Below are 8,073 nucleotides of genomic sequence, written 5' to 3'. Positions count from 1 at the left end.
GATTTAGAAAGCGTCACCTTTTTCATATGAGCTCCCTGTACGTTGAGAACGCTTTGCTCTGCGCCTGCGCACTCACTTTCCACTGTCTGTTACTTGATTTGAGTGGGAGTTAGAGCGTCACGAGGTATTTGGTTCTCTGTCCGTTCTCTTTTCTGTAGCCCGTTGCGTTTTCTTATTGCGGCACGCCCTCGCAATGTCCTATCATCCCACATGCATCACACTTTTCATGTTTGAATTTACAGTCAGACGCTCTGTGTTGGCCTTAGCAACGATAACAGTTTATTGGCTGCTTCCCCTTCTTTGAAACCAGCGCATTTCTATGAATGGTTTATCAGGGCGCAACAGGTTTCTCATTGAGTTGCATGTTTGACCACCGACAACGCGCATGAGTATGTATTTTCTGTATAGCGGCATCAGTTGTTTCATTAGCAGCAAAGAAATGTTACATTATTTCACAGTACTCCTCCCATTCCTGATTTGTAGGATCAACTGGTGGTAGCGAACCTATTGTTGCCAAAGCCATCTTCTCCGATTCTCTCTCCCCGCACACAGTCAATCATTTGAACTACCCGTATCCAGGGAATCCATCCTTCCACCGCTCACTTGAGTCTCGCATCCAGCGTCGCGCGCCAAACTCCCCGTTGAATGCGTGGCAAACCAATCCAACGCTGTCCTCCATAGTTATTCTCATCGACACATATGTAGTATTTTAGGATGCTTCTTAAAAGCAAACCCCGTATTGAGTCAATACTGCCATCTATTGGTAAACATAATACGTAACATAAATATACCAGGTTAGTACAGTACCCATTTCCAAAACATCGCTTTAGAGAATTTGGCAGTACGTCCAACCAGTCTCACAACCGGCAGATCACTTGTAACCACGCCAGCCCAGGACCTCCACATCCGGCTTCTTCATCTGTGGGATCGTCTTGAGACCAGCCACCTGGACAGCTGATGAAACTGAGGGTTTCTGCACAAACTGTCACACCAGGGGTCTTGACCTGACTGCAGTTCAGCATTGTAACCGATTTCAGTGGGTAAATGCTCCCCTTCGATGGTCACTGCCACTCTGTAGGGCTCTTCACTATTAATCCTGGTTTCTACTGTATCGGGTAGATGGCAGACAGCGTCGTGTGTTCGAGCAGTTTGCTGATGTCAACGTTGTGAACAGAGTACAACAAACCCTATTGGATTTTATTGTTGCCAATTTCAATGCACAGAGATCCTGAGGTCCATTGTCGTGCCATTCACCCGCCTCCATCACCTCATGTTTCAGCATGATAATGCACGGCCCCATGTCGCAACGATCTGGACACGATTCCTGGAAGCTGAACATGTCCCAGTTATTCCATGGCCTGCAAACTCATCAGACATGTCACACATTGAGCATGTTTGGGATGCTCTGGATCGACATATACGACAGCGTGTTCCATTTCCCACCAATATCCAGAAACTTCGCACAGCCAATGAAGAGGAGTGAAACAACATTCCACAATCAACAGCCTGATCAACTCTATGGAAGAAGGGGTCAACATCCTGATCAACTCTATGGAAGAAGGGGGATCAACTCAACAGCCTGATCAACTCTATGGAAGAAGGGGTCAACAGCCTGATCAACTCTATGGAAGAAGGGGTCAACAGCCTGATCAACTCTATGGAAGAAGGGGTCAACAGCCTGATCAACTCTCTGATCAACTCTATGGAAGAAGGGGTCAACAGCCTGATCAACTCTATGGAAGAAGGGGTCAACAGCCTGATCAACTCTATGGAAGAAGGGGTCAACAGCCTGATCAATCTATGGAAGAAGGGTCAACAGCCTGATCAACTCTATGGAAGAAGGGGATCAACTCAACAGCCTGATCAACTCTATGGATCAACTCTATGGAAGGGGTCAACATCCTGATCAACTCTATGGAAGAAGGGGTCAACAACTCTATGATCAACTCTATGGAAGAAGGGGTCAACAGCCTGAATTTTATTTATTTTATTTCACCTTTATTTAACCAGGTAAGCAAGTTGAGAACAAGTTCTCATTTACAATTGCGACCTGGCCAAGATAAAGCAAAGCAGTTCGACACATACAACGACACAGAGTTACACATGGAGTAAAACAAACATACAGTCAATAATACAGTAAAAAAAAACAAGTCTATATACAATGTGAGCAAATTAGGTGAGAAGGGAGGTAAAGGCAAAAAGGCCATGGTGGCAAAGTAAATACAATATAGCAAGTAAAACACTGGAATGGTAGTTTTGCAATGGAAGAATGTGCAAAGTAGAAATAAAAATAATGGGGTGCAAAGGAGCAAAATAAATAAATAAATTAAATACAGTTGGGAAAGAGGTAGTTGTTTGGGCTAAATTACAGGTGGGCTATGTACAGGTGCAGTAATCTGTAAGATGCTCTGACAGTTGGTGCTTAAAGCTAGTGAGGGAGATAAGTGTTTCCAATTTAAGAGATTTTTGTAGTTCGTTCCAGTCATTGGCAGAGAACTGGAAGGAGAGGCGGCCAAAGAAAGAATTGGTTTTGGGGTGACTAGAGAGATATACCTGCTGGAGCGTGTGCTACAGGTGGGAGATGCTATGGTGACCAGCGAGCTGAGATAGGGGGGGGACTTTACCTAGCAGGGTCTTGTAGATGACATGGAGCCAGTGGGTTTGGCGACAGTATGAAGCGAGGGCCAGCCAACGGAGCGTACAGGTCGCAATGGTGGGTAGTATATGGGGATTTGGTGACAAAGCGGATTGCACTGTGATAGACTGCATCCAATTTGTTGAGTAGGGTATTGGAGGCTATTTGTAAATGACATCGCCAAAGTCGAGGATTGGTAGGATGGTCAATTTTACAAGGGTATGTTTGGCAGCATGAGTGAAGGATGCTTTGTTGCGAAATAGGAAGCCAATTCTAGATTTAACTTTGGATTGGAGATGTTTGATATGGGTCTGGAAGGAGAGTTTACAGTCTAACCAGACACCTAAGTATTTGTAGTTGTCCACGTATTCTAAGTCAGAGCCGTCCAGAGTAGTGATGTTGGACAGGCAGGTAGGTGCAGGTAGCGATCGGTTGAAGAGCATGCATTTAGTTTTACTTGTATTTAAGAGCAATTGGAGGCCACGGAAGGAGAGTTGTATGGCATTGAAGCTTGCCTGGAGGGTTGTTAACACAGTGTCCAAAGAAGGGCCGGAAGTATACAGAATGGTGTCGTCTGCGTAGAGGTGGATCAGAGACTCAGCAGCAAGAGCGACCTCATTGATGTATACAGAGAAGAGAGTCGGTCCAAGAATTGAACCCTGTGGCACCCCCATAGAGACTGCCAGAGGTCCGGACAGCAGACCCTCCGATTTGACACACTGAACTCTATCAGAGAAGTAGTTGGTGAACCAGGCGAGGCAATCATTTGAGAAACCAAGGCTGTCGGTCTACCGATGAGGATGCGGTGGTTGACAGAGTCGAAAGCCTTGGCCAGATCAATGAATACGGCTGCACAGTAATGTTTCTTATCGATGGCGGTTAAGATATCGTTTAGGACCTTGAGCGTGGCTGAGGTGCACCCATGACCAGCTCTGAAACCAGATTGCATAGCAGAGCAGGTATGGTGAGATTCGAAATGGTCGGTAATCTGTTTGTTGACTTGGCTTTCGAAGACCTTAGAAAGGCATGGCAGGATAGATATAGGTCTGTAACAGTTTGGGTCAAGAGTGTCCCCCTTTGAAGAGGGGATGACCGCAGCTGCTTTCCAATCTTTGGGAATCTCAGATGACACGAAGAGAGGTTGAACAGGCTAGTAATAGGGGTGGCAACAATTTCGGCAGATAATTTTAGAAAGAAAGGGTCCAGATTGTCTAGCCCGGCTGATTTGTAGGGGGTCCAGATTTTCAGCTCTTTCAGAACTTCAGCTGAATGGATTTGGGAGAAGGAGAAATGGGGAAGGCTTGGGCGAGTTGCTGTTGGGGGTGCAGTGCTGTTGACCGGGTAGGAGTTGCCAGGTGGAAAGCATGGCCAGCCGTGAAAATGCTTATTGAAATTCTCAATTATGGTGGATTTATCAGTGGTGACAGTGTTTCCTATCTTCAGTGCAGTGGGCAGCTGGGAGGAGGTGTTCTTATTCTCCATGGACTTTACAGTGTCCCAGAACTTTTTTTGAGTTAGTGTTGCAGGAAGCAAATTTCTGCTTGAAAAAGCTAGCCTTGGCTTTTCTAACTGCCTGTGTATAACGGTTTCTAGCTTCCCTGAACAGCTGCATATCACGGGGCTGTTCGATGCTAATGCAGAACGCCATAGGATGTTTTGTGTTGGTTAAGGGCAGTCAGGTCTGGGGAGAACCAAGGGCTATATCTGTTCCTGGTTCTAATTTTCTTGAATGGGGCATGTTTATTTAAGATTGTTAGGAAGGCATTTAAAAAAAATATCCAGGCATCCTCTACTGACGGGATGAGATCAATATCCTTCCAGGACACCCCGGCCAGGTCGATTAGAAAGGCCTGCTGCTGAAGTGTTTCAGGGAGCGTTTTACAGTGATGAGTGGAGGTCGTTTGACCGCTGACCCATTCACGGATGCAGGCAATGAGGCAGTGATCGCTGAGATCTTGGTTGAAGACAGCAGAGGTGTATTTAGAGGAAGTTGGTTAGGATGATATCTATGAGGGTGCCCGTGTTTAAGGCTTTGGGGGTACCTGGTAGGTTCATTGATAATTTGTGTGAGATTGAGGGCATCAAGTTTAGATTGTAGGATGGCTGGGGTGTTAAGCATGTTCAGTTTAGGTCGCCTAGCAGCACTGAGCTCTGAAGATAGATGGGGGCAATCAGTTCACATATGGTGTCCAGAGCACAGCTGGGGGCAGAGGGTGGTCTATAGCAGGCGGCAACGGTGAGAGACTTGTTTTAGAGAGGTGGATTTTTAAAAGTAGAAGTTCAAATTGTTTGGGTACAGACCTGGATAGTAGGACAGAACTCTGCAGGCTATCTTTGCAGTAGATTGCAACACCGCCCCCTTTGGCAGTTCTATCTTGTCTGAAAATGTTGTAGTTTGGAATTAAAATGTCTGAATTTTTGGTGGTCTTCCTAAGCCAGGATTCAGACACAGCTAGAACATCCGGGTTGGCAGAGTGTGCTAAAGCAGTGAAAAGAACAAACTTAGGGAGGAGGCTTCTAATGTTAACATGCATGAAACCCAAGGCTATTACGGTTACAGAAGTCATCAAAAGAGCGCCTGGGAATAGGAGGAGCTAGGCACTGCAGGGCCTGGATTCACCTCTACATCGCCAGAGGAACATAGGAGGAGAAGAATAAGGTACGGCTAAAAGCAATAAGAATTGGTCGTCTAGAACGTCTGGAACAGAGGAGAGTAAAAAAAGGAGGTTTCTGGAGGCGATAAAATAGCATCAAGGTATAATGTACAGACAAAGGTATGGTAGGATGTGAATACAGTGGAGGTAAACCTAGGTATTGAGTGATGAAGAGATATATTGTCTCTAGAAACATCATTGAAACCAGGAGATGTCATTGCATGTGTGGGTGGTGGAACTAATAAGTTGGATAAGGTATAGTGAGCAGGACTAGAGGCTCTACAGTGAAATAAGCCAATAAACACTAACCAGAACAGCAATGGACAAGACATATTGACATTAAGGAGAGGCATCTTAGTCGAGGTGATCAAAAGGGTCCAGGAGTGGAGAGGTTGGTTTGGGGGTCACGGCGATTTAGACAGCTAGCCAGGACATCGGTAGCAAGCTAGCATAGGATGGAGGTCTGTTGTTAGCCACCTCTTGCGTTCCGTCAGTAGATTAGTGGAGTTCCGTGTTGTAGAGGGATTAGTCCAAATCACAACAACAAAAAAATAAAAACAATAGATATAGATCAACTCTATGGAAGAAGGGTCAACATCCTGATCAACTCTATGGAAGAAGGGTCAACAGCCTGATCAACTCTATGGAAGAAGGGGTCAACAGCCTGATCAACTCTATGGAAGAAGGGGTCAACAGCCTGATCAACTCTATGGAAGAAGGGATCAACATCCTGATCAACTCTATGGAAGAAGGGGTCAACAGCCTGATCAACTCTATGGAAGAAGGGATCAACATCCTGATCAACTCTATGGAAGAAGGGGTCAACATCCTGATCAACTCTATGGAAGAAGGGGTCAACATCCTGATCAACTCTATGGAAGAAGGGGATCAACAGCCTGATCAACTCTATGGAAGAAGGGTCAACAGCCTGATCAACTCTATGGAAGAAGGGGTCAACAGCCTGATCAACTCTATGGAAGAAGGGGTCAACATCCTGATCAACTCTATGGAAGAAGGGGTCAACAGCCTGATCAACTCTATGGAAGAAGGGGTCAACAGCCTGATCAACTCTATGGAAGAAGGGGATCAACAGCCTGATCAACTCTATGGAAGAAGGGGTCAACAGCCTGATCAACTCTATGGAAGAAGGGGTCAACAGCCTGATCAACTCTATGGAAGAAGGGGTCAACATCCTGATCAACTCTATGGAAGAAGGGGTCAACAGCCTGATCAACTCTATGGAAGAAGGGGTCAATCCTGATCAACTCTATGGAAGAAGGGATCAACAGCCTGATCAACTCTATGGAAGAAGGGGTCAACAGCCTGATCAACTCTATGGAAGAAGGGGTCAACAGCCTGATCAACTCTATGGAAGAAGGGGTCAACAGCCTGATCAACTCTATGGAAGAAGGGGTCAACAGCCTGATCAACTCTATGGAAGAAGGGGTCAACAGCCTGATCAACTCTATGGAAGAAGAAGGGGTCAACAGCCTGATCAACTCTATGGAAGAAGGGGTCAACAGCCTGATCAACTCTATGGAAGAAGGGATCAACAGCCTGATCAACTCTATGGAAGAAGGGGTCAACAGCCTGATCAACTCTATGGAAGAAGGGGTCAACATCCTGATCAACTCTATGGAAGAAGGGGTCAACAGCCTGATCAACTCTATGGAAGAAGGGGTCAACAGCCTGATCAACTCTATGGAAGAAGGGGTCAACAGCCTGATCAACTCTATGGAAGAAGGGATCAACAGCCTGATCAACTCTATGGAAGAAGGGGTCAACAGCCTGATCAACTCTATGGAAGAAGGGGTCAACAGCCTGATCAACTCTATGGAAGAAGGGGTCAACAGCCTGATCAACTCTATGGAAGAAGGGGTCAACAGCCTGATCAACTCTATGGAAGAAGACAGTAACCATCCTTTACTATGTTACATCTGACCCACGTAACCATCCAACAGTTTACTGTGTTACTGATCAACTCTATGGAAGAAGTCTATGAGACCAGTCTGACAGTAACCATCCCTGATCAATCTAGTCTATGAGACCAGTCTGACAGTAACCATCCTGGATTTACGTTTACTATGTTACATCTAGTCTATGAGACCAGTCTGACAGTAACCAACATCTAGTCTATGAGACCAGTCTGACAGTAACCATCCTGGATTTACGTTTACTATGTTACATCTAGTCTATGAGACCAACTGACAGTAACCATCCTGATTTCACTATGTTACATCTAGGATGAGACCAGTCTGACAGTAACCATCCTGGATTTACGTTTACTATGTTACATCTCTATGAGACCAGTCTGACAGTAACCATCCTGGATTTACGTTTACTATGTTACATCTAGTCTATGAGACCTCTGACAGAACCATCCTGGATTTACGTTTACTATGGGTCTATGAGACCAGTCTGACAGTAACCATCCTGGACGTTTACTATGTTACATCTAGTCTATGAGACCAGTCTGACAGTAACCATCCTGGATTTACGTTACTATGTTACATCTAGTCTACATCCTAGTACATTTATGAGACCAGTCTGACAGTAACCATCCTGGATTTACGTTTACTATGTTACATCTAGTCTATGAGACCAGTCTGACAGTAACCATCCTGGATTTACGTTTACTATGTTACATCTAGTCTATGAGACCAGTCTGACAGTAACCATCCTGGATTTACATTTACTATGTTACATCTAGTCTATGAGACCAGTCTCAACCATCCTGGATGGTTACATCTAGATGAGACCAGTCTGACAGTAACCATCCTGGAT

The sequence above is a fragment of the Oncorhynchus nerka genome, linkage group LG15 (genome assembly GCF_034236695.1).
Source record: "Oncorhynchus nerka isolate Pitt River linkage group LG15, Oner_Uvic_2.0, whole genome shotgun sequence".
NCBI lineage: Eukaryota > Metazoa > Chordata > Actinopteri > Salmoniformes > Salmonidae > Oncorhynchus > Oncorhynchus nerka.
The sequence above is the reverse complement of the archived record's forward strand: the minus strand, read 5'-3'. Positions refer to the sequence as shown.